Source organism: Elaeis guineensis, chromosome 1 (genome assembly GCF_000442705.2).
Source record: "Elaeis guineensis isolate ETL-2024a chromosome 1, EG11, whole genome shotgun sequence".
In the NCBI taxonomy this organism is placed as follows: Eukaryota; Viridiplantae; Streptophyta; class Magnoliopsida; order Arecales; family Arecaceae; genus Elaeis; species Elaeis guineensis.
Genome location: NC_025993.2, coordinates 10,381,073 through 10,386,926, shown reverse-complemented (window position 1 = coordinate 10,386,926; position 5,854 = coordinate 10,381,073). Strand labels below are relative to the sequence as shown.

Below are 5,854 nucleotides of genomic sequence, written 5' to 3'. Positions count from 1 at the left end.
GGACTTAGTTGTACATACTTGGTACTAGATCTTTCTAATATTGCTTGGTTTAGGATATTGCAGTTAACTTCTTTTCTTTTTTGCAACCGTCTTGTATGAATTGATCTATAAAAAAGAATCTACATGTCTGATTCAAGTAAGAATATCATATGCTTAATTGTAATTTGGAAAAGATAACTCTTTTTTCGACAATTGCTAAATTCAAGATTTGACTGAAACAAAGAACATGGTATCTAGGGTGCAGGGCACTAGGAACATCATCCATGCTTCTACCCTTGAATCTTTCAAAAAGCCAATGTTTGGCACATATTCCCTGTATAAAATGACCCTCTGGAGTACATACCACTGGAATCAAAATGACCACTTCCTGTAAGTTCTAAGTCAATTCACCCATAAGATGGTTATATCCACATCTCTTGAAGGTTCTAAACAACATTAGTTTGAAAGCTTGCTTCCAAGATAAACATTGTTGACATCACTCATTTTGCCTCCTCTTTAGAGGCTTGGCCATCTCTCCAGTCTGCCTCTCATGGATGGCACCTTACAGTTCAGCTAATACCGAAGTCCCGGCATCTTGCTTTTTAGCTCTCCTGTTATGCTCAAAATGAAGAAAGTCCCCTCTTAGCACCTTGCTGCTTCTTGATGTTGCTACTTTACCATGACATATGTTGAATCAGCTAGCCACACCAAGACTGACTCATCCTCATCCAGCCTATCACTGCTGCTTGCTGTTGCTACATCGAGGACATGATTTACTCTACATACAACATTAAGGATCGACCAGTCGAGTGACCATTATAATTACAATCAAAGGTATGAGAGCATTCAAAGGATACTGTTTGAAACAAGATAGACATGGGTTGAGGTGATGCAGTAAACAATGCTCCATATATTTTCAAAAGCTGTGTTTTATACTGCATAATTACAATCAAGCCTCCTCTTGGAGAAGAATTAGATCTATTTGGCTACCAAAACCATGACTAAAAAACTGGCTCACTGATATTGATCTTCGATTTAACTATAATAGAAACTCAGTAGTAAATTTACCAAGATAATATAGGTTCATAAAGTTAATATCTACAACTGGTATGATGCAAATGGAAGGAGTTTAGTTGACAACTAGTCATAGATCGCATTCAGACTATAAAACAGAAAATTCGCTATTCATGGATACTAAAGCATCTTGGTAAATGATGATTCATAAATCCAATCCAAAATAGTTGAGTTTGATGGTTAGCATTCTTGCTGCACTAGTGTTGGAGAGAAAGGAAGAAGTTCTCTCTTTTTTTTCCCTCTAAAGTTTTAGAGAGAAGAAAAAGTTGAATGAAATAAAAAAAATGATGAACCTTTTCTTCCATGTGGTAGGTAGTAATCAAGCGGTTAACTAAAATGGTTATAAAGCTAAAACCAAATATGATGATTTATAAGTATAAAAATTTTACCAATGGAAGATATTGAACCAATGATCAACATCGATGGGATTGATCAAGTCCTGAAGTTTTTCTCTTGGTCCAAGATTATCCACCCAAAAGAAAAGAAAAAGTTTCATCAATGAAAGCCGCATCACCACCGTGTGTGTCGCATGCGCACGTGCGCACACGAATAGAGAGAGGGAGGAAGGATTGTTGAAATTTACTGCAAAGTCTTTATTTTATTTAAAATTTATTTTTAGTGTTAATCCACTCTAGTTAAGTTGAGCCTTAAATATAATATTTTTGAGTTTGTTTTTTAATTAAAGTAGGATGGTGCTGTTTTCATCACTTAGTGAAAGATGGTGATACGTTTATCTCGTAGTGAGAGAGAGGATATAGTTTTATGAGGAGAAAAGAGTTACATGCACTGTTATTAAACCCGGCCCGGCCCGACCGGTCGGACCGAAAACCCGGTGACCCGATCAGAAGACCAGGCCGGTTATCTAATTAAACCGTTTATGTTTAAAATTCGGTTAAAACCGTATGAACCGACCGGTTGAACCGTGAACCATCTGACCCGGTCTAACCCGGTTGAGCCGTGAAATTAAAAATCAAAATTTTGATTCGAGATCGACAGTTCGACTTCCCTTCCTCCCGTCGTCCCTTCGTCTCTTTGTTCCCGAGCTCAAACCCCAGCGGCCCAAGGGCCCCAACCTCAGCCAGTCAGCCATCTTCCCTCGGCATCGTCGGCGACGAAATCAGCAGCGGCAGCCGGCAGCGGAGGAGAGGAGAACCGAGTCTTCTCCGTCTCCGATCAGCCGGTGAGTAATCTAACTCTTTTTTTTTTTCCAAATCTCTGGAGTCCGGCAGCTCTGCTCTGTCCGCTTCCTCCAAGGCTCCAACCGCGAGTCCGCGACCGCCCTCCTCTGCCTCTTTCTTCTCCGCTCGGCCACCTTCGCCCTTCGCCTCCTCCTCTTCCGCCGTCCGCCTCCTCTTCCTCCGCTCGATCCCCTCCCCCCTCTGCCTCCTCCTCCGTTGGCTCCTTCCCCCCTCCGCCATCTCCTCCTCCTCCGTATGCTCGACTCCCTCCCCCCTCTGCCTCCTCCTCCCTCGGCTCCCTCCCCCTTCCGCCGCCTCCTTCTCCTCCTCCGTACGCTCAACCCCCTCCCCCCTCGGCCTCCTCCTCCGCTCCGTTCCCTCCCCCTCCGCCTCCTCCTCCTCCTCCTCCTCCGTACGCTCCCCCCTCTGCCTCCTCCACTCGGCTCCCTCCCCCCTTCGCATCCTCCTCCTCCTCCTCCTCCATATGGCCGTCGGTCGTCCGCCTTCCTCCCCCTTCTGCCGCCTCCTCCTCCTCCTCTGTATACAGCCGCGGACACGGCGAATTTTTTTTTTTTTTTAAATGCTGTGAGCCTGTGACTGTGATACAGTGAGTGTGTGGCTGTCTGCGGAGTGCGGACACGATAAATTTTTTTTTTTTTTTTACTGCAGTGTCACAGTAATACAGTATTACTGTAAACATCACAGTACAGTAAACACCCATGATTCCGTGAACATGAAAAAAAAAATTTTTTTAATGATGCTATGCTGATTGATACGGTAAATATTAAATATTATTTTTTTAATTTCTGTAATCTGTGATCACCATGAGTTTGACTCTATAGGATCATGGGAAAAAAAAATTTGGATAGAAATGAAAGAAGATGTTGATGACTTCATCTTGTTATTTATTTATTTTATCTTCTACTTATAAATTATAGCTTAATTTAATTTTCTTTGTAGATTATCAAAATGGCCTCTGTTGAGGGAAGTATGCCATCCATGGATGATTCAAGTAATACTTCATCCACTCAAATAACTGGGGTTAGAGGTAAAAGTGATCCTGCATGGAATCATTGTAGAGAAGCTCCTGAACTTAGTGGTAATACCAAAAGGATGAAGTTGGCATGCTTGTATTGTGGAAAGTCATTTGCTGGTGGTGGGATCAATCGCTTCAAACAATATCTTACAGGAGTAAAAGGAGAAGTAGAACCATGTCGCAAGATGCCGGCGGATATTCGCCATCAAATGATACAAAATATTCAAGCTATTAGTGAGAAGAAGAAAAGAACAAAGGAAATGGGTGAAGATTACAATCCCTTTAGTGCAAGGCATAAGGAACATGAGGAACAAGTATATTATAGGCAATTAGGTGAAGATGATGACATACAAGAAATTTCTCCCTCATCAAACAAGTCTACGGGTAATACAAGAGGTAAAAATATAGAAGGTGGAAAAGGAAAACAACTAGGAACAATTGAAAATTATTTCATGCCCAGAACAACTCCTGGTGCTCAACCAACTATAAAAAGCTTGTTGCAAAACAAAGAAGCAGTTGAAAGGTGTGATCTTGCAGTGGCAAAATGGATGATAGATGCATGTGTGCCATTTAATGCTGTCAACTCTAAGTATTATTAGTGCATGATAGATGCAATAGCTAGTATGGGGCCGGGTTACAAAGCTCCAAATTTTCATTCTGTTCGTGGTTATTTGTTAACCAAGAATGTTGATGAGGTGAAAAAGTATGTTGAAAGCTTTCGTGCCACATGGAAGAAAACAGGATGCACAATCATGGCTGATGGATGGACAGATCAGTGTAGGAGAACTTTGATTAATTTTTTAGTTTATTGTCCTAGAGGGACCGTATTTTTGAAAAGCGTGGATGCTTCAGATACCTCAAAGACAGCTGATATGTTGTATAAGTTGTTCAAAGAAATTGTCATGTCCGTTGGTTTTGAAAATGTGGTTCATGTAGTGACTGATAATGCTGCAAACTATGTTGCTGCCGGTAAAAAGTTGGAGCAAGACTTTCCTACACTTTTTTGGTCACCTTGTGCTGCTCATTGTCTTAATCTCATCATGCAAGACATTGGCAAGTTAGTTTCAGTGAAGAACACCGTAGCCCATGCTGCAGGTATCACAAAATATATTTATAATCATTGTTATCCTTTATATTTGATGAAAAAATTTACTGGTGGAAAGAAGATAATTCGTCCGGCACCTACACGTTTTGCTACCAATTTTATTGCTTTACAAAGCATATTGGGCCACAAAGATGCATTAAGAGCAATGGTGACTTCTAGAGAGTGGACAACTTCAGCTTATGTTAAAGATAGTAAAGGAAAAAAGCTCACCGATGACGTGCTTAATTCTTTTTTTGGAATGAATGTGCAACCATTGTTAAACTAACAGAGCCTTTAATTCGAGTTTTGAGGATTGTTGACAGTGATGATAGACCTTCAATGGGTTACTTGTATCATGCTATGCATCAAGCTAGAGATGAAATGATCAAGAGATTTAGAAGGAGAAAGATTGTAGTTGAACCTTATTTGAGAATAGTTGATTCTCGATGGGATTTGCAATTACACCAAAATCTTCATGCAGCTGGGTTGGTTGAATCCCTGTTTTCAATATGACTCAGAACTTATGGATAAACATCCTCGTAGTGTTTCTGGACTCTTAGATGTCATAGAGAGATATTCATTTGGTAATCCAACCTTGCAGGGGAACTTAACTAATAAGATGAGATTATTTAGAAATGCAGAAAATGACTTTGGACGCTCATCGGCTATAAATGATCGAAGTCGCTTGGCTCCAGGTAAGCTTGTTCCTTAGTTATGTTCTTATGCTTTCATTAGTTTTATTGATATAAAGTTTTTTCAATTACATTCTATTTTAACAAATACAATATTTTGTATCTAGATGAATGGTGGGTCACCTATGGAAGTTGTGCACCTAATTTGCAAAAGTTAGCTATTCGTGTTTTAAGCCAAACTTGTAGTGCATCCGGGTGCGAGAGAAATTGGAGCATCTTCGAACATATTCATTCTAAAAAGAGAAATAGGTTAGAGCATCAAAGGCTTAATGATCTAGTATTTGTGCACTATAATTTGAGACTACAACAAAGGTAATTTTATTGTGAATGATATCCAATTGCTTGTATTTATTTTTTGTTATTTAATTTTCAAACTAACAAATATTAAATACAGGTTTTATTTCAAGGGTCGCAACTATGATCCTATTGACTTTGAATTGTTTGGTGATAATGATGCGTGGATATTAGTCGATGAGCTATCGGAGTTAACTAGTGAGGAATTAGAAACTTTTCACCGTGAATTGGCATCATGTTCTATTCAAGAAAATAATAATAATGGTGAGCGAATTATTTTATTATATAGTTTATGAATAAAATATTATTATAATTTTATTATATATGATTTTTCTTTTTAACTTTTTGTTAAAATTATGGTTTTGTAGATATATTGAATTTGGAAGATTTGGATGGTGATGATGGTGAAAATGATGAAAATGATGCGAATAGGAGAGAAGATGGAGGAGATGAGAACATTGCAACTCAAGAAGATGTTTTTGCAAATATTGACATAAATTTCAGTCCATTAGCTTGA

At 39.2% G+C, this 5,854-nt stretch overlaps 1 pseudogene; it reads left to right on the top strand.

The window, feature by feature from the left end:
* The first annotated feature begins 3,911 nt into the window (after positions 1-3,911).
* Positions 3,912-5,854, top strand: LOC140855628 (uncharacterized; annotated as a pseudogene).